Source organism: Rhinolophus sinicus, chromosome 8 (genome assembly GCF_057876585.1).
Source record: "Rhinolophus sinicus isolate RSI-liver-muscle chromosome 8, RSI-T2T, whole genome shotgun sequence".
Lineage (NCBI taxonomy): Eukaryota > Metazoa > Chordata > Mammalia > Chiroptera > Rhinolophidae > Rhinolophus > Rhinolophus sinicus.
This window is the reverse complement of record NC_142508.1, coordinates 67296965-67318743: the sequence shown is the minus strand read 5'-3', so window position 1 is coordinate 67318743 and position 21779 is coordinate 67296965. Positions and strand designations below refer to the sequence as shown.

The 21779-nt window shown below is 39.2% G+C and overlaps 1 long non-coding RNA gene across 1 annotated transcript in view; it reads left to right on the top strand.

The window, feature by feature from the left end:
* The window catches only part of LOC148757598 (uncharacterized), a 236545-nt gene that overhangs the window by 5925 nt on the left and 208841 nt on the right, over nucleotides 1-21779 (top strand). The gene's annotated exons all lie outside the window — the stretch shown is intronic.

The following is a 21779-nucleotide window of genomic DNA, read 5'->3' as shown; positions in this document are numbered from 1 at the left end:
AAAAATGTTTCTTTGGCGTCCTCAGTTTACGATAGATGAACTTACCCAGCACAGGCTGTAAGTTCAGTGTTTTCTCTCGTTGTATGCGTTTCCCTCTTCAGTTGCCTTTTTGGTGGCTAAGAGCTAACTGCAGTTTTGTTTGCATAGAGCACAGGTAGCTCAAGAGCTTTGGTGTTGGAAATAACATTCCAGAGAAGTCTCTCCATTCTGATTGAAAATCACTTTAGTTTTGGGTCTTAAACCATGATTGATTCCCTGTTATACAGAGTATTGTTCTGCGCATGGTTAGAATTAAAGAATAACACTTTTAATAGCTATTCATTGAATGTCTATTAAGTGTTTTAATTCCAATCCTTATCACTATCCTACAGAGTTAGTGTTCTTATGCCCATTTTATAGGTAAGGATGGGAAAGCTCAGAGAATTGAACAGCTACTCAGTTTGCTACTAAATGAATTATTAAATGTGATTTAATTGCTCAGCATCTACAAGGTAATATAACTGGGGAATTAATTCATATGGGAGAAGTGGTAAAAGAGGTGAAAGAAAGCCTCCTTAAAGGTATGCTTTTTAAGCTTAGCATTAAAATATGTAGAGGAATTAGGATCATTGTAGGGAAAGAACATTCCATAGAAGGAATAGACTGTGTAAGGGCATTGAGACCAGATGGGATTTGCAGTGTTTGAGGACCTGAAAAAGATCCATAAGGCTTATGCTTAATGAGTTTTAAGGAAGGTCACAGAGACAAATAACCTAGGCCTTTGTATCATAGGACAAGGAAAGAATCCTCAATTGTACCTCAAACGCAATGGGCAGTTGTAATTTTTCCTTTTTTTTTTTCAAGAGTGATCTGATTGCATTTGTTGACAAAGAGCATTATGGTTGTGAGCCGACAGGAGCAAGAATAGATGTGTGGAAACTTGCAGTTTACCAGGAGACAGGGGCTGCTGGCTTGGAATAAGGCGGAGGCAAGCAAAGAAGGGGCACATTGTAGGAGTGTTTGGAAATGGAAGCAGGACTTTATGGTGAATGGGTGATGGCAGGTGGGCAAGAGAAATATGTCAAGAATCATTTTCATGAGACTGACTCAATTGGGTAGATACAGGTACTTATTGTTACTAGAACTGGGAAATAACCAGGTGTAGCAGGTAAGGTTCCCCAACCTGCAGTTTTGTGACACCATTTCGACCACTAGGCTGCTCTCCTTCCTGTGCCCACAAAAAAATATCCTCCTGGGTGGGGTGGGGTGGGGGGAGTGTTGTCTGAAGTTGAATTTATTAAAATTAGAAATCACTTTGCTCTGCGCAGGAGACCTGAATGCTGGACTCTGATTTTGAACAAACACTTGCCTTTCTCTGAGCCGTTTCTTCTTGTCTAACATGAGGAGGAGTTCTGGGTTCCCATTTCCCTCTAAAAGCTCATGATTAGTGATTATAGTTTTCCAAAACTGTGACCAAAGGCTACATTTATACTGACCCTGTGTCAGTTGGAGCCCTGTCCAGAAACACAGGCGAACTAGGTCACGGGGCAGTGGTGAAGGCCACAGGTTACACAGAGGTCATCCCAGAGCTCAGTTCTAAGGTCAGCCAGGTTCCCTAGAATTGCCACTCAGGGACATTTTGCCACGATTTGTTGCTCTTCATGGCGTTCAAGGAATTTCACCTGCTGTCTTTCCTGCTTGAAACGTCCATACCATTGCTCGTGCCATTTTCTCCTCTGCTTCTGTCAGAGGAGGGAGCGGAATCCCACGGCACTATGAGCTGCCCAGGTTTGAATTCTGATTATGGACTTCACTTGCTGTAGGCAAATCCTTTACCTCCGTGAACCTGTTTCCACATCTGTAAACCGGTGATAACATCTGTGCCTACTTCAGCGAATTATTGTAAGTTAGAAAGGTGGCAACTCACAGTGCCCAGCATATAGTAAACACTTAATGAATGTTTGCTCCCTCTACCCTGCTCCCCCACCCCCTCCCTGCTACTCTTCGTTATCTTTCATTTTTCGGAAATGAGCTAAGGGATCAAACATTTCAGAAAAATATCCCCTGACCTTTCCCTTCCCATAGAGAGTCTTCTCCATTATTTGATCCTGCCACAGTGTGTTACACTCTATGCTTGTCTCACCCCTGTGTCTCTGCAAGAGATGTCTAGAGACCGATAATTACTGATGTTTCATCGCTGTACCTCAAGCATGCAAGCATATGGTAGGTGTTCAGTAAACGTGTGCTAACCTTTACTGCCAAAGAGGACGGTTATAGAAGGAATCCTGGAAGAGGAGTGGAGGCAGAAGAAGAGGGAAAGAAGTCCCCTATGGCATATCAGATCCTCAAAAGGGATTTTGGTATAGAACATGAGGGAACAGTGGAGTAAACTCAGAATCCGTTAGCTGGCCCAAAAGGCATCGACAGTTCTCTGCCATGTGACATGCAGTCATCATTTAGTCGTTGGTACAAGTAATTCATGATTGACTAGGACATGTTTATCAAAAGAAGCAAAATTTACCACGTATTTACAGTCTGAAGACTTCTCCATCGCTTTGCTTACATCAACGGAAGGGGGAAAATGCAGCCAGACAGTCTAATTTCTTTAAATCAGATGAGTCACAGAAGCAAACATTGGAAGATGTTCTACCCAATATTCAATCATCACATAAAACTGTTTGGGATATGACATATGTATAAAATGAAGTAAGACTGGTTTGTTTTTTTCCAGCTAAAACGTTGTGCATTTACAAAAGATTCTGGTAGAAGAAATAGATTTCGCTAGACCAGCACTTAGAAGGAGGTAGGATTTCAAAGCAGAAAGGCAGCTAAAAATAGGAGTCAGTCCGCTCCATCCATCCCCTTCCTTCTAACCCTATTTCTCACCCTCAAGCCTAACAGCCAGTAATTGCTTTCCCGTGATAAACATCTTTTACTTTCCTTTGGTTAACAGTGTGGCTTCTAGAATACTCATGTGTTTTATGTGGCCAATGTCTGTCTTAAAAATCGTGTCATAAATTGAAAACACCAGCAGCAGTCATGGCAGAAGCGTCCTAATCAGTTACTAGAAGGACAAGTGCCTTCTCTGCATTATTACTAAGTATCATTAGTCCAATTTTGCTGATGAAGAGACTCCAGTGCCAGGTGATCGGCTGTATGTCCAAGTTCATTCAGCTTTGACCTTGTGGAGGTTGGGTCTTTCCTGGCGTTTGTCAGATGTAAACTGATAAGCATTCACTGTGATGGGATGAGAACTTCCAGTAAACTGGACCTGTAACATCTTAGAATGTATCTATATCCTGAAGCCAAATGCATAGAAACCTCTCGTCCACTGCCCCTCTCCAAATGCCCACAGCATCGTGTTCCCCCTGCTAAGAACAAGCTTCTCCCTTCCTGTTCTGGCTGATTCCAATTTACTCTTCGAAAATTCCATGTTCACATGTTCTGTCCTCCAGAAATATTTTCCCGATACTCCTTGCCCTTCTCTCTCCCCCGCTACCAGTATGAACTTAATATCCGCCCTTTGTGTTCTGAGCACCGTACCACGTGTCCCATTCCAATAGAGTTATCTGACCTGTCATTAAAAATTGTTGTTCTTCTAAGCCTCTGATTGCTTTAAGGGTAAGGCCCTTATCTTATACATCATGTGTGTCCCCAGAACCTGTTAGAGTCCTTAGCAAATGGACTGTACCAATGCACATGAGGATAAAACATGAATAATAGCTCACATTCATTTAACGCTAAATGGGTCAAACACCATTCTAAGCACTTTATGTATAGACTCATTTCATTCTTGTAATATACAGTGAGATTGAGGCCTTTGACAAGGATCTTTTTTGACAGGAGAGAGAGAGAGAAAAAGAGAGAGAGAGAATATACAAATACATATATGGCTTACTTGTGTAAACACACACATCACAGATTGGGATATTTTACTTATTCATACACGTGTTAAGTTTCAACACAAATAGACTGGCAACTTACTTGGCTGCATTGACAGACACACAGTACAGATCATAGCTGGTTCTCTGCCCTCTGTGTTCTGCCATAGACTGTGCTAGAGTTTTCAGTCCTGTGTGTCACAGTGACACTCAGGACCTTGAGGGGCTTGGAATGAGAGCCACGTGGAGAAATGATGTGAGGATGTATAGTTTGGAGAAGAGGATGCTCTGGAGGGACGTAATAACTTTGTTCAAATATCGAAAGGGTTGTCAGGAAGAAGAGTGATCAGATTGATTTTGCTTGGCCCCAGAGGGTACAAAGCTGGGACTAATGGACGGAAACTTCAGGGAGGGACAGAGCATGCTGTTAGGTCTGAAGGGTATTTAGCCACAAAGGTCTCCACCGCTAGATTTTGTGTCCTCTCGATAGAGAGCTTTGGGTCACTTCAGCCATAGGAATTCAGACTATGTCCATATGACAGGTATTGTCCTGTTTCACAGGAGGTTTCTGCAGTGGGTAGCAGAGCACATTCCAGAACCATCATGGTCTTGTCTACCTGTAAATTGTAATAGAAATGGTAACAAATCTAGTTGGAGTACCATATGCCTTGGACACCAGCACAGCTACAGTTACTATTAATAACCACATAATAGATATTATTTGCAAGGTAGCTACTATCTGAAAGGTTCATATTCCCTCTGCTAGACATTTTGCATTTTGCATACTTTATGTCATTTAACCTGCGCAGCAATCCAGAATGGTTGATGTTGTCCACCCCATTTCACCATTTTAGAGAACTGAGACTCTGGGAGGTGAAGCAATCTGCTCGTTGCTACCCAGATAGTAACACTGAAGCCCATGTGTGTCTAAACACAAAATCAGTTATCTCTGTTTTAAAGAGAGAGTGGAGGAGAAAGGAGAGGAGAGGAGAAGAGAGGAAATCGAAAGCGAAGAATAACATCAGATAATCCTAGGCTTAAACCAGATTTATTTAGGGAAAAGATGAAACTCTGTTTCTGAAGTGTTCTAATTTCTTGTGCATCTAGCTATATACATTGCTCGTTGTACAGATTGTAATTATCAATGACAGATTCATTTGTTTGATTCTTTCTCTGAAAAATCCATTTAATTCTTTGGCCACTGCCCCCTTCACAGGAAGAGCTGCCTCACAATTGCATGAGAATAGATCAGTTTATGTATATGGCTCATATACATCTTCTCAAAAAAAAAAAGAAATCAAGAGGGACTTAGGTACAGTAAGTAAAATAACTTGAATAGGAGTTGGAAGATAAAGATGACAAGAAGATTTTGGAATCTCATCATCACATCAAGAATAATCAAATTAAACATGTGTCTGAAAGCAAATGATTCTAAGCAATTTTGATAGAGATCCTCACTTCCCCTAAGGGCACTTAAAAACCCAAGTTGGACGAGCTGATTCAGACAAATGTGTCAGCCTCAGTGGACTAAGTATATGAAAAGCATATAAAAAGCGCTTGTTCCTGTTTTTTCACATTGATGTTCTTTTTAATGTCATACGTTATCCAGCCATTTTTCAAGACCCTCCACCACTATGAAGGCTTTATTCACTTCTCTCATTCCTGGCTTCTCTCTCAAGCTCCTACGGAAGTTACCCTCTGCATCACAAAATTAGATTCAGAGTCACGTGTTGTACTACTGGATTTTTTTTCTTTTGAGTGTACCTTCTTTTCCCATCCAAGTGGAAAGTAATGTACCTGGCAGGTTGCAGTGTCACCAGGGAAATGTCACCTGGAGGTCTTCAGGTAACTTTACAGGGTAATCTAACTTTGAAGAATACACTGAATCTGAAGAATTCAGTGTATTCCAACCTTCAGCTTTGCAAGTCCAAGATTTCAGTCTTGTTTGAGCCCCAGAAATGATGACTGATTAGAGCATTTATTGTATTTCCCTAATACTTGTGTTATGTTCATGTTAAGTGGAAGCAATCTGGCCAAAACAGAGCTCACAATCCCAACTACTTATAAGGCAATGAAGACAACTTTATTCACCAGAATTTCTCCTAAGAGGAGTCCTTTATGTGTTTTGAAGAAATTAATAATATGTAGAATGAATGGTGAGCAGCAAGAAAGCACTCAAGTGGAGAAAAATGGCTCCCAGATTGCCTTTTCAAGGACAGCCTAGCTCCAGGAGAATTTTTTTTTTTTTTTGCTGTGACTGAGCACTTTGATTGGTTGAGGGATGAAAAATCGGGAGTCAGAGTCAAGGTGGATGTTTTTTCCCCTTCCCTTTTTTATTTTTTTAAAATAATAGTTGACATACAATATTATATTAGTTTTAGGTATACAACATAGTGATTCTACATTTCTATACCTTATGATGTGATCTCCACTACATGACTAGTAACCACGTGTCACCATACAAGGTTATTATATTATTGACTACATTCTCTGTGCTGTACATTACATCCCTGATACTTATTTATTTTATAACTCTTAATTGAACCAGGTTGCCACACCACACAACTTCAGGTGGTACCACGGGCATCAAAGCTAGGGTGTGACTATAGAGAAGAGCGATGTGTAATGGGGAATATTTTCATATACATGCAGTATAGGTCCTCTATTTTACTGTCAAGCACCTTCAGTAAATTTTATCCTGTTTGATAATGCTTCTATGACACTGGATTGTTTTGGGGGTGGGATATTAGAAAGGGGCTGAGTTAAGAATCTGAGTTGCCATGGGTGAAACAGAGTGCTTTCCCTTTAGCTTATAAACTCAAGGAAAGGACATTTGGGTTACACATAGTTATGGGGTATTAATATCTAGCTTTGGGGGGATGTTAGGAGGATTAAACAAAAATAAAATATAAACTACATGTATATAGGGGATACTTGACATGCACTTACTGTCTTCTTATGGGAAAGTGAACGTGTATCAGCTACTCAAGAAACTAAACGTCAGTGAAGTTGGTAACAATGTTGATAGCCATACTTTTGTTCAAATATGTTACTATAAGCAATTTTGTGACAATCAAAACTTTCCGTTGCCCAGGAGTCGTTTATCTCCTTGTGGTCATCATATTTATCATTTGTTTTATTTTTAGGGCTTATTGTTTTTGTTGTTGCTATTGAACTGAGTTCCAGAGGCAGGAGTCTGGCAACTTATCAAAACCCCAAGTATAGGCAACATTCCCAACACTTAATGTAAATTTCTTAGAACAGGAATCTTGCTTTTCTCATTGTCTGCGTCCCCAGAATTTCTAGCACTGAACAAGGCACAAAATAGAAACTCAATAAATATGTCCTGGGGTCCTCTTGATGGAAGAGTCTATATTACATTTCACACATTTCTTATAACAAAAACTTTTGCTTTATTCTTAAAGTTTACTATTGTTAGGTGCATTTTCTTGGGTTCCAGTAAATTAAAATTTGTAGCAACTTAACCTGTCTCTTTCAAAACACATTTGTAATGCTTGGTATTCTTTATCCTATTTTTCTTTGTGTGTCATGTATCGTTATACAATGTTGTATTTCTTAAAGAAAAAACCCACAGAAAGTGTACGTATTTCTTAAAAACAAAACAAAACAAAACAAAACACTGTTATTATGGCCTATAGCAATTAAAGCTTGAAATTAGAATTAAGGATTGTGCATTTTTATGCAGGTGGCCATAGATATATTAACATTGTGGCAAGGTTTTTCTTTGCAGGCACACAATTGTCATTAGGAAACATAATACCCATTTTTTGCTTGATTAATTGTAACAAAGGCATAACAAAATATATATTGTGTGTTGGAGCATGAACCATTTGCAAAATTATAAGTCATGGATAAGCTGAGGTATGAATCCAAAACATTCTGTAAGAAACTTGCACAGTAAGTAAGAAATTTGCTTTTTGAAGTACTTTTGGTAAAGAGAATTTATACACTTAAAACATGAAGAAATACACTTTGAGAACACAATTCACAATCTGAAATAGTCTGAGTTCTCCTCCCAGCTTTCCAAATCTACCATGGCTTTAGGTATGTTTAACTTTGGAAGATATTCTAATAATGATACATAATAAATAATATATAACACGTAACATAAGCATAATCATAGCTACTGTTTTCTAATAATAGCCAGACATCCAAAAGATGTGGGACACCAGTGTTTGTGGTCAGGGCTCCCTATGGTTATCTGATTCAGTGCTCACAACTCCTCTGCCAAGTAGGTACTGTTATTATTACTATTGTACAATTTATATTCAATGAGATGCACATAGCTGCCTAATTTCATGTTTTGGCAAATGTATTCATTTGTGTACTTGATACTCTAATCAAGAAGGGAACATTTCCGTCACCCCAGAAGTAGATGCTATTTTTAGCTCTAATTTCCAGATGAGAAAATGTAGGTTCAGCAGAGCTTCAACATTTGTGGATTTTTTTTCAATTCTTTTTTTTTTTTTTAATGTCTGTAAGGGTAGAGTTTGGAGAGGAAACAGATTGCAAGGCTGAAGACTAGCCTGTTTTTCAAAACTGCTAATTATTAGAACATCCTAGCTTTGTAAGGGCAGAGATCCATGCTCCGCCGTGGGAAGTTTGATTTAGCAGACTGGAGTGTGGGCCTATACTCTCTAGTTTTTGTATGCTTCCTAGGTGACCCTGGTACCCTGTATTTCTCTGAATAGGCCATGTAATGCTGTGGTAACAAATTAGCCATGAAGTATCAGAAGCACCATATTCAAGTTTAGTCTTACTCACAAATGCACTGCTTGGATGACTCTCTAGAGAAGATGTCCTCTTTTTTATTTTTTACTTTTATTTTTTCCAGTTTTCTGAGATGTAATTGATGTATAACATTGTATATTTAAGGAGTATATGTTGTTTGATACACTTATATATTGTGACATGATCACCACCATAGGTTAGCTAGCACCTCCATCACTTCACATAACTGTTTCTTTTTCTTGTGGTGAGAACATTTAAGATCTACTCTCTTAGCAGCTTTCAAGTATATAACACATGATTAGGTATAGTCACCGTGCTGTACATTAGATCCCCAGAATTATTCATCTTCTAACTGGAAGTGTGTATGCCTTGACGAACAGCTCCCCGTTTCCCCACCCCAACGTCTGGTAACCACCATTCTACTCTTTGTTTCTATAAGTTTGGCTTTTTTTAGATTCCACAAAGAGGTGGAGAAAAGGTAACCCTTTTGCACTGTTGGTAAGAATGTAAATTGGTGTAGTAGCCACTATGGAAAACAGTATGGAGTTTCCTCAAAAAATTAAATATAGAACTAACATATGATGCAGGAATTCCACTCCTGGGTATTTCTCCAAAAAAAATGAAAACAGGATCTTGAAGAGATCTCTCATGTTTATTGTAGCATTATTTACAATAACCCCGATATGGAAACAACCTAAGTGTCTGTCAGTAGATGACTGGATAAAGAAGAGGTGGTACAGACATGTAATAGGCTATTATCCAGAATATGTCCTCTCTGCAGTAACAATCCAAGATACTCTGGCTTTGACTCCACCTTTGAAATGTTTGTGTCCTTGCAGGAGGCGAAGAGGAGAGCTGATGGGTTGCACACTAGCTCTTAAATCTTTGCCACACCCATTGGTCAGAACTCATCAAACGGCCGGCTCTCGTGGAAAGGGCTGAGAGATGTGGAGGGGGACGTAGATTTGGGGAGTAGAGTGAATGTCTTTGCCACAATCAGATTTTGAGAATCATTTACCTCTAAGTGTCTTTCTTTCTCTGGGAGTTTGTAGTAGAGATAGATTTAATCTTCTGTTTTCCTAGGGAGCAATACCCTCACTGTGATGACTCCACTGCATCATGGAGTGAGTGCTTGTCTTCTCTTTGACTATCATGCACACGAGAAGTGTGAAGCTGTTATTATTGATGCTGTCAGTTGTGCTTTCATTCCTTCGGAGACCGCATTATTTAACTTGGCCCTAGCCTGAGCAGTTGGCATTCCCACCTGAACTTGCTGCCGGCTGGATGCCAACATAATGCCTGCTGACATGTAGAAGGCAAAGGTTTTAAGGTTTAGCCTCTAGTTTTTTTGTGAGCCCACTTGAGTCAGACTGCCTGCTTTCTGATCCCAGCTCCATTATTTACTAGGTATGTGAGTTTGGTAAGTGACTTAACCTCTCTGAACCTAATTTCCTCTTGAGCAAAATGGGGGTAATTATAGTTTCTACCTCATGGGACTGTCATATATATTAAAAATGATAATCCACGTAAGTGCTTAGCGCAGGGTCTGGCGTATAGAGAGCAACCAATAAACTTTGTCTGCTCTTTATAATAGGATGTCTTTACGACTGCTGATCTGCCAATATCTAATACAGAGCAACTCCTGTTCATTGCCTCACCCAGAGAAATGGATTTCACAGTTGTAGTGCTGAGAGAGGGGACTTTTTTCTATGCCTTCAAATTGATCAATTTCAGTTCATTTCCCTACCTTCTTATAAGCCAGCTCCGACTCCATCTTTTAACTCTAAATGATGATTTTATGACGGTTAAAATGAAATTAGCAAAATGGTACTTTTCTGTCAATGAAAGTCTATCAGCTCTAAAAGGGTTGTGAACAATAACTTGCATTTCTCCTACTCTATCTTACCTGAAACGCTGTTATCTAACAACAGGCGCATGTTAAATCATGCAACATAAACTTTCTTCCCCAGAGTGGCAAGTGAGCTATTTTCAACTTCCTGTTGTGACACCATTTTCAAGGTTGTGTCAGCATGCCTTTTCACAAGCTATATGCATCTTCTTCGAGACACTTTATTGAGATCTCTTTCCTAGGATTGTCTAGGCATTTCCTTGGATGTCTGAGTTGAATTGTCCTTGAAAAGGTGCTTTCCTGCTTAAATATAAAAATACTGCAGGCTACACCTGCCTCAGAGATTCGTAATATATATTGGCCATCAGTGTACATTCGCATGCCCAGCATGTATATTTGTAGGCATTCTCAGATAATATCTGTTTAACTCTGTTCAACTGCTCACTTACAAAACTAATTTGTCTGTGAAAAATTTATTTTCACAAAAAGGGGTGCTTCAAAGAATGATAGATTTGGCATGATTATGGGCAGGATTGATTATAACTTAAGCTATGGGACTTGGCCTGCTTCTCAGGTTTAGAAAGACAATAACAAAGGAGCTATTGCTTGGCTTGACCCATAGCTTCCGTTATCACCAAGAGTTGTCAAACTCCGAAATAGAAAGCAGGAATGCTGATGGCAAGGACAGGGGAGTTGTTATTTAATGGGCTCAGAGTTTCCATTTGACAAGGTACACACATTCGGGAGATTGGTTGTGCAACAAGATGAACACACAATAGTACTTAAAACGCTGCTGAACTGTACACGTAAAAATGGTTATGATGGTAAATTTTAATTACGTGTAGCTTATCACAATTAAACATGTAAACAAAAGAAGAAGTAGAAATGGCAAGGATCAGAGAAGCACATCACCAAAAGCAGAACTTGAGAGTGCAGACAAGGAATGCCAGAAAAGGGAGGAAGAGGAAACAGAGGTTGGTGTGTGGTGTGGGTGAATACCAGAGCTTCTGTCTGTCATTAAAAACTGGGTACATCAAACATGGGCTGAATCACGTTTATTCAACGGCAGGTGTCTTTTCTGGCTCTTCTTCTTTGGCTGCTTCCTAGGGAAAAAACGTCTCTATATAAGATACATATTTTCTGAGTGATTTTGTCTGTTAATGTACATCTTCACGGTACTGATGGACGAAGCAAGACGGATGCTTGTTTGGATGCTTTTATAGAAAAGCTAAGACTTATTTTTCTAATAACTCTTTCATCTGCAGCATCTAGTTTTTCCATTAGGAAAACTAAAAGAGCTTGTGGAATTGTTTTTTGTCCTTCTACAATAACAGACACTGCAGTGAGCTAGTTACTATGGGATGGATATATGCAGAATGTGATGTGGGGACGAGGAGAAAAACCTCTCTTCACGCCATACCCTTGTGGCAGAAGGACATTTTTTGACATCTCCCTATGTTTCCAGGTCAGAGAACGTCTTCTTTTGTGTGAGAATTTCTAACAACATAAGCTAAATAATGGACTGTTGTCTCTTTGAGGGCAAATAGCATCTATAAATAATTTTAATAACTCACAAGGAGGCTTGGCCATACTTAGGTTCTAATGAAGCCTGGCTTTTGTTTGTTTGTATGTATTTCCTTTTCTTTCACCGGGACATACTAAATGGTTTTTTTTTTGGTTGGGGCAGGTAGTCAGGGTAGGCTAGGTTAAACTGATAATAAATGTCCCCCAATTCCAATGGCTCAAAAAATGGAGGTTCATTGCTTTCTTCTATGCTACATGTCCTCTGAAGGTCAGCTATAGATCTGTCCTCTGTCATCTTCACTCTGGGACCCCTGCTAATAGAGCGGTCTTCCTTTGGTTGTCCCAAGCTAGAATAAGTACAACAAGGTATGACTGACCAAGCTTCTTCTGCCTAGAAGTGCAACATCATTTTGTCCACATTTCAGTGGCAAAAGCAATTCCCATGGCCCTTAGAGTTTGACAGGGCAGGCTTGTGCAATCTTCTCTTGAGGACGGCTCTTGCAACAACCACAGCTAGCAGGGATAGGCGGTCAAGAAGAGTAATCTACAGGGGGTTGGACAAAGAGAAAGAGAGCAAATATCTCTACAGTTTTCTAAGAACTTTGTATACTGTTCTCATTCAGTTGTCACTCAGTCTTGACCCCACCCCTATGAGATACTGTTCCTTCTACATCCCTTATAGATGAAAGAGCTGAGTTCAGGCGACTCAGTAACTTGCCTGAGGCCACAGAGTTAGTATGTGTTCAAGCTGATGTTGGAATCGATGCCCAAAGAGCTCGAAGTCCGTGCTCTTCCCAAGACGACGTAGCGATTCCCACACTCTGCATGGGCAAAGTGAAGCCTAAAACCCTATTGCGAAAACCGTTATTCAGTAAAGCAACCCTCTATGAATTGATGAGCAGATGGAAGGCACAGCATGTAAAGATGGAAGGAAACGGTTAAGTTCTAGAGGCAGAAAGTACTGAAAATAGCAAGGTTACTCCACATCGTGCATTTTCCGTATAAAAAGCACATGCGTCTCACCAACCATCAAAATAAGGGTGATCAAGCTCCTTCAAGAAAATATATTTTTTAAATTACCGTATTTCTGGAGCATCTGAAAAGGACTAAAGCATTCACTTCTAGAAATGGCCGGGAGTGGAGAATTAAAGAATTAAAGAATCAATTCATTAACCATACAAGAAAAGAGTTTACCAAAGCAATGCATTCAATATAGAGTCAAAGACTGGCCAACGAAACCCAATGTTGGAGTACAAGTTGGTTTAACCCTTCTGGAAGGCTATATAAACCGTCTTTAAAATCTCACTCAGAGAATTCAGCTCCCATTCTGTTTTTACCCAGTTATAATGGCATTATTTCAGTTGTTTGGTACAAATGCTTATCAAACTGTTGAGAAGAAATAAATGGAAGTAGCCTAAATGTCCACTAATGGACAATTGGATAAGTAAAATGTGACATCTATTTGAAGAAAGGTTACCCCCACTCTTAAAAGACTCATTTTTCACAAGTTCAGAATAACGCGTGAAGATAGTTGAGCTTTCATTTTAAGTGAAACAATTAGAATATAAAAAGGACTGTATGATAAAATTTCCACTCTGTAAAATAAATGAATAGAAAAAGGTACATGTATGTGGAGGAAAGCATAAGAAGGAAATGTATACAAATGCTAAATCTACTTTTAGATGGTGTTAGTATTTGTGGATATAGTCAGTACAACCCTAGATGATTATTACATTCACTCCTTTAGTCTTCCAGTAGGCGTTTATGGAGAGGTGATGACATTGTAGGCACAGTTTTCGGCACAGCAGTGAATAAAATCAGCCAAAATGCTATCTCGTGCTGCTTACATTATAATGGGGGAAGGGCCCGTGAGAAACACATAAACATGTAAGAGAAACAAACGAGCATATAGTATGTTTGTTGAGGAAACATACTTTTTCTCCTGTGGAGAAAATTAAGTAGGATAAGAGGATAGAGTACTATTGATGAGGGATTATTTTATATATGTTGGAAAAAATGATATTTAGGTGGAGGCCTGAACAAAGTGGGGCAGCGTCCACTAGCATTCAGGCAGAGAGGACAACAGATGCAAAGGCCCTGGAGGTACTTGGAGTCTTCTAGGAAAAAAGGAAGCAAATGTGAGGTAAGTGAAGTAGGGAAAGTAATAGGAAAGGAAATCGGGGTGGTGATTGGTGACAGGGCGTATCATGTGAGCCTTGTACACAAGTTTCAGGACTCTGGCTTTTTTTATTGAAAAAGATAAAAAGTTATTGGAGGACTCTGTGCTCAGTTGTGGCATGATCTGTCTTAAAAAAGGTCATTCTAACTGCTTGAAGGGAATAGATTTAGAGCAGGGTAGGCAAAACAGAATCAGGTAGGAAATCAGTAGCTTGGACTCAGAGACAGCATCAGGGAACGTGAAGAATGTTTGGATTTAAAATACTTCAGAGATGAATCTGACAGGGTTTGCTTGTGAATTGGAAATCAGATGTGAGGAGAGAAGACGCAATCATGACACCTGTGTTTGTGCACTGAGAAACTGTTAAAGTTGCCATTTACTGAGAGAAGACTGTAGAAGGGCCAATTTGGGGATGGGATAGGAGGAAACCATGAGTTTGGTTTGGGAATGGATTAATTTAGAGACGTTTAGTCAAATATGCCGATAAATATGTGAGTTCAACATTCAAAGGGCTGACTGAGATAACATAGGGATTAAATATAGTGAGATAAGTGTTCCAAGAATCAGTCTCAGGGCACGTCACTATTTAGAGCTGGGAAAGATGAAGGAAAATTAAAAAAGAAAAAAAAAGAAAAAGAAAAGAAACTCACAAGCGATGACCAGTGCCATAGGAAGGGAACTGAATGAGTATTGTACCAGAAGCCAAGTTAAATATATAAAGATGAAGGGAGTTTATATCCTTTGCTGCTGATATGATATGTTTGAAGAGGAAGAGTAAATGACCATGGTATTTGGTGACAGACATAATTGACAGGACTGGTTCCAGTGGAGAGGTCAGATTGAAAGCCTAGTTGGCATTGGTACAGGGGACATGGGAAGAAGAAAAGTCGAGACACTGAATGTATATCTCGTTTTAGGAGTTCTGCTGTAAAAGGAAACCGAGATATTGGACAGTAATTTAAGAAGGTTGTGGGATAAAGGGAGCTTTTGGTGAGATGGGGAATATTACAACAGTGCTTTTGTGTCATGACAGTAGTGATGGAGTAAATAGGGAAAACTTGATAATATAAGAAAGAAGATAACAGTAAAAGAGATGTACTTGGCCAGGTGAGAAAGGACCCAGGGCACACTGGAGAAGTCAACTTGGGAAGGAAGGTGAGTTACACATCATGACAAGAGCATGTATCTTGTGGATAGATACAGAGATTTTGGTATATTTGGTAACGGATGCAGGAATTTCTCTTCTGATACAGCTTCTGTTTTCTCAGTGAATCATGAGAAGTGACATTCTTTCCCCTACTCACATAGCAATAAATCTGTCCGGATTCCAGATTCCAGACTAGTCTTTTTCATGACACCGCAATGGTAGCCTAACCTTCTTCAGGGTAAAAATTAAAAACTTTTCCGTATTTTAGACATTCTCCCTTAGTGTTAATATTCTGAAGAGAGGTAGGTCAACATTCAATTACCAAAGCTTGAATTGGAACCATTTTTCCTGGCCAGAGGCATCCATTGAACTTTCCCACTTGTAAAACAGTAATCCCTTAGCTGATTTCCTAAAGTTTCCGAAGCTCAAGATTAATAATAATAACCTAATTTCCATAGAAGATAATGAGGTCAGAGGTAGCACCACTTTGCAAATTCGTAAGCTAAGGCTCCGCAGGATTGAGAAACTTTATCACCAATGCACCCCGCATTCCTAGCGCAGCTTGTGGGTCTAAGTATTTGGTGGATGAAAGGAGATCACCTGTCTTGTGAATTTTATTACTTAGTTGGCTTTCAGTTGCAACAAATAGAAAACCCCTCCAAAAGTGGCTTAAATGATCCTACGTCCATTTCAAGCCCCAGACAGTTAAATTCAATGATTCAATATCTTCCCAGTGGGCCAGGTTTCCACCAGCCTCACATTTTGCCACCGTTAACTTGTAGCTTGTCCAAATAAGGAGCCTGGCACATGCAGCTTACAGTCTATCTAGAGGGTGGTCTGAGGGAACATTCCCATCTGTGTTTCTTTAAGATCAAGGAGAACTTTCCTAGAAGCTCTCCCAGACACTGACTATAGATGCATCTAGATTTTGTACCTACACACTCCTAAACCATGCAATTGGCAGGATACATGAGATCATCATGATATGACCTTAGAGCAAGAAACATTTCGGTCGTGAAGTGGAGGGGGCTCGATCTCTCTGGGGATGTGGCCATTTAGAGGATAATACAGATGAGATCCAGATGAGTGAAGAAGGGAAATGGGAGTATGTGGGAATAGGCAGCCAGTCATCGCATATCCAAGTGGAAGGGCTTGGGTTTGAACCCAGATATTTAACTAATTCCAAAGGTTCTATTCTTGAGAAAATTATCATTTTTCCTTCTTCTCCTGCTTCTCTTCCTCCTCCCCCACCTCCTCCTCCTCCTTATTAATTATTTCCCGTACCCCCCCATACATTTCTGCTATGAGGTTCTAGCAGCCAGTGCCAATTAGTTAAGCTTAATTCCTCATATAGTACCTGAAATGGCCAGATATTAAAAAACTATAGTTCTGAGCACAGTATAGTTCATCTAGGACTAGTCTGCGGTCCCCACCCACTCTCAGGACTTTATTGGCCTTGGTTGAAAATTATTTTATTGTCATTAAAGAATAGATTTTATACTAATACGAATCTACATATGAAACTTAAAATCAGATTTCCATAGGTCAAGGAAGCCATTACCAGCCCTATTGTTTATCTGATGATGATGATTCTACATCAATAAGAGAAGGAGTCACCTGTTCAAGATCAAGGTCAAGTCTTAAAAACAAACTATTGAATGGGAACCGTATCAGGTGCTATATACGTAAGCCAGAGGTGTTAATATGGCCTCCAAAGTTTATCTGATGGTCACTCCCTCACCTTGCTACTTCTCTGACCTCACCTGCTGCCACCTGCTCTTGTTGGTGTTTCTCTTACATCGTTCCCATCGGCGTGCTTCCTGGCCTCGGCAGTAATTGATCCTTTGCCTGAAATTAGTATCACCTTGTGATGGAGCTTTTCTTTACCACCACTTATAAAATAGTTCCCCTACCTTCTAGCTACTAGCACTCTGTATTCTATTTCTTGGATTATTATTCTTCCTAGCACTTTACAGCCCCAGATACACTATCTATTTGAAAAGTTGTATTTGTCTCTTTTTCCCCCGCAAGAAAGTAAGTTCTGATAGGCAGTGGTGTTTTTTCCATTTTTATTCCTTGTTATACCCTGATTACCCCAAACTGTGCTTGATATTTAGTCCACAATCATTGTTTTCAGAATAAATTAATAAGTTGCAATCCTTGCTTTCAAGAAGCTCCCAGTGTGTTGGTAAAGGCACGCAAGCCAGCCAATCAACCAACCAAACGACTGACCAACTGAGCAACCCAGCTGTAATCCAACCACCCATCAGCTGGGTCCCACTGCACTAATAGCATTAGACTTAAGTGCGGAGTTAGGCTGCCTGAGATCCATCCCCAGCTCTGCCAGTTCAGCCTGACATGTTTAGGGAAGTTTCCTAAACTCTGGAACCCTCAGTTCCTCCATCAGTGAATGTTTTTTTGTTTTGTTTTGTTTTTTTGAAGAATTAGATAATCTCTGTAAAATGCTTTACACAATGCCTGAGACAGTATATGTGTTCAACACATATACAATTTTGTTGTATATAAAAAAGTGCTAGATTCAATGGTGCATATGAACTCTGCGTGAGGAGTTCCAGAAAAACAACAAGGAAATGAGCCTGGAACCCCAGTGCTTCATAGAAATGTATTCATTATTTTTAAAAGGGTGAGGGTATGTTAAGTTTTTAGTCCCTTAAAACTTTTCAGTTTCGGGAGACACACCATTATTCCTTTTCATCTCTTTAATATGGATCATCAATCCATATTAAAATTGGAGTGATTATTGTAGGAATAGAATCACTTCTTAGGTGCGAAAACACTAGCAAATGGGGTGTACCTAAACAAGTACTTTTTAATTTTTTTTTCACTACAATTTTCCTCTTGTTTCACATGCAAGTGGGCAAAAACAGGAAAGCTCGCAAGTTATAATTCAACTAAAGTATAATATTACGTAATCAAATATAATGAAGTTACCTATGTCATCACACATCATGTAAGTGATTTCTACAATAGCAACATTTCTATATCATTTTAATGTTTCTCTTGCTTTCAAAGTAGAGAATACAATGATTTCTTCTGCTTAATTGTACATGCATAATATATAGACCATTAAACCTTGCTTTGTACAGAGTAGGTGTACAAAGAACATCAGAGTTCAAAAATATAAACTGCCATGGTAATTTGTTTTTGCAAATAATATGCAACTTGTGTCAAAGGAAGAAAAATACACACGTTATTTCACTTAATAACAATTATCTAAGAAATGTTGCATCATTATTATTTTGTATTAGTTCTACTTGCATTCATGTTAAATGGATGAAAGCTGAATTAAAAGGTGACATTTGGGCGATTTCCCAAAAAAAAAAAAATAATGTGATTTCTCAGTCTTTAAATACATTTCCTTGGCTCCTGTTTTCATCTAGGCAACTTTGCTACTTTAATGTTATTTAAAATTAAATTTGTTCTTTGGTTCATTACAACGGTTAGCAAGTTAATAAGTTTATAAATCATAATTAACTACTACTTTCTGTTCTATTGCCCTTCCGAATTGCCTTCTTTTTGACTTTTTTGTTTTGTTTTGTTTTTCTATCTCCCTAGATAATTGGCCACATGCATACTTTATTTTGAAGATGGGTAGACCTCATTTTCAAGGTGTGGTGGGTTGGCTTCACTGGAAATGCGTACCCATGTCATGAGTGATCCACACGTGAGTGTGTGGATGCATATGTTTGCGCGTGTGTGTGAACACACACGTGTACACAAATGCTGAACTAGCTCCAGGGAGCATCATTGTTTTCAAAGATCTCAGGCACTTTATACAGTTCTCTACTTTGCTGGGTGCAGTTCCTGAACCGTGTCGATTCCAGAATTCCATTAGGGACTCCATATTTCTGTACAATAAAAGGAAGTCAAATAAAGCATAACGAATTTTCAAACACTTCAGCACAGCTTTAGAATGTCCAAAGAGAGTCAGAAGGCCTCAGTCATTAAGACTCCACTTAGGGAATGTGTGTGTGAGCTTCATTAAAATGTGAAACCACAGGGGGCAGAAAGGATTCCTGTAAGTGCCTCTTTCCTCATTGCATCACATCACACAGATCTTCCCTACTGGATTATCTAGAAAGAACTGTGAGTTTAGCAAGGAGGGTTGCAGAGGCAAGTGGCCATAATGAACAGATCCTAAGCCTGATTGTACCAACATGTTTGCAAGTCCTTCCTCACCCCCTGGTAAACCCACCCTTGCAAACATTCTTGTTCACTTGTACGCTGTGTACGTGCACGCTTGTTCGTGTCGTTCTTCAACCCAAAACACGTTCCTGTTTCTTTCCTAAACCTCTGCCTTTCTCCCTTCTGGTCATTACTAGCTTTTTTTATGGTGTTCTTTTCATTTTTATTGAAATAGTTTAAGTTTTATACTGAGGCCAAAAAGAAATTTAATAGTGATTTGTGCCATTTATGTAATCGATCTCAGGCACTTTCTGCAGTCCTCTCCTGCATGATTTTTCCCTCTGTGAGACCGGAGGACAGGTGCCCCTCATTTCTTCCAGTTGGTTCTCCACTCTCAAATCCACCGTGATGACAGTTGATACATCTTACACTTACTTCTTGGTTTATGTTGCAGCTTTCTAACAAGATATGTCCATTGCATGAGGCCGTCTTCTATAATGACCATGTAATTAATGCCAATATAAATCCACAGCCTCTGGTACTTTTCTCACCTCTGAGTGGAGGACTGGCACATCTCCCACCTCTCCATGGCTAGGCCAGGTCAGCACCTGGAACAGCTCCATTGTTGCCAGACTCATAGATAAGCACCTTTAAAAAAAAAAAAAAAAATTAACGTGATGACCCATTTGACCCTCAGGGAATGCTCCAGATTTTACATTCCATCGCTGAGCTTTGATCTGGTCTACTCAGTTTCCATCCCAGTAGTTCCACGTGTAGCTACTTATCTTCATAGATACCCTTCCAACTGAGAATTCGCGTGAATTGCTGTCCCCAACGTTTCTACTCCACATTTGCTTTAAGATGGAGAGCCCTTTCTTGTCTGCAGATCATAAAATGGGTCTGTAATTTAAGGCCTGAGGATACCAATCATGAAAATGGGTCAAAAGTAAATTTTTGTGAAATGTGTGTGCAGTGTGGGAGCAATTCAGTCTGCTGGACCTGAAGAAAGTCCAGATGAATGCTGTTACAGATGAGAGGAACTAGCAAGAACCTAACACTTTCCTAGAAAATCCTTTCTTCTGCGATTGTTATTATGCCAACACTGATGTAGTGAGTCCAGGGTTCTAGTTTTGCCTCTCTCACAAACCTTAAATAAATAAGAAATAAATGCACCTCTTGCTTTCTTTGAGATTTAACTTTCATTTAATTAATTAATTTATTTATTTGAGAATTTTTTACAATAGTTTATTTGAGCCAAACTGATGACATATACCAGGGAGCAAGATATCAAATGCTCCCGAGATTTAACTTTCATTTTAAAAAGAAGGAAGCATGTTTTAAAGAAAATATTTACTAGCTTTTACATTACAAGGAGGACCTGCCATATTACAATGCAAAGGTGTGGTGCAGTAAAGGGAAGAATTTGTCAACATTTCTAGAATCCACCACACCACATCTCAGAATTGATGTGAGAGAGTTAGAAAAAATGTGTAACTTGAGTAACACTTGTCACCCCAATAAACTTAAATTTTAAAAAATGAGATATAAAGTGCCCAAAACAAACAAAAAAACATTGTAGGTATTCAATAAGTTTTAAGTCTTAACATACATAGGTATCACACATAGGTATTTAATCTCTGTATTAATGTAATAGAGCACCTTATAAATGAAAAGTCTGCATAATACAGTCAATATCTCTTTTTACTATGTTGATTTTTGAATAACATTAAAGACCTTTCTTCCTTCCAGAAGTAGGATAGAGAAGGTAAAGGCAGCTTACATTCTGTTCTGCTGAGGAAGTGCCCTCAAATCTCAATAGTTTACAACCAGGGATTATTCTCATCCACTCTACATGAACGTTATGACTTGGATGTGGCCTGCACCATGCCACTTTTATGTCAGAACTCAAGCTGAGAGAGAATTTTCTGTTGGGAATATTGCCAGTCTTATACCAGAGGAACTATATATGTTGGGACCACACCTTGACTTAAACATAAACATGTCATTTCCACTCACATTTCATGCACCATGCAAGTCACATATCCAAACCAAAAGACAATGAAGCCAAAATATGTACCTCTTGTCAAGGTAGTCACAATAGATATTTAAGAGTTCCACACCAACGGAAACATCAGCAGTATTACAGAAGAGAATGAAAATACATTCAAACATCTACTACATGAAATCATTTGGCACCAAATACCAGTGCACGGTCCCCTACTCTGTCATTAATTTTCTGTGGGACCTTAAGCAGTCCACTGAATCGTTCTACAAATGAGGCCATTTTTTAAATTTATGATAAAAATCCTAGATTCTTTGCCT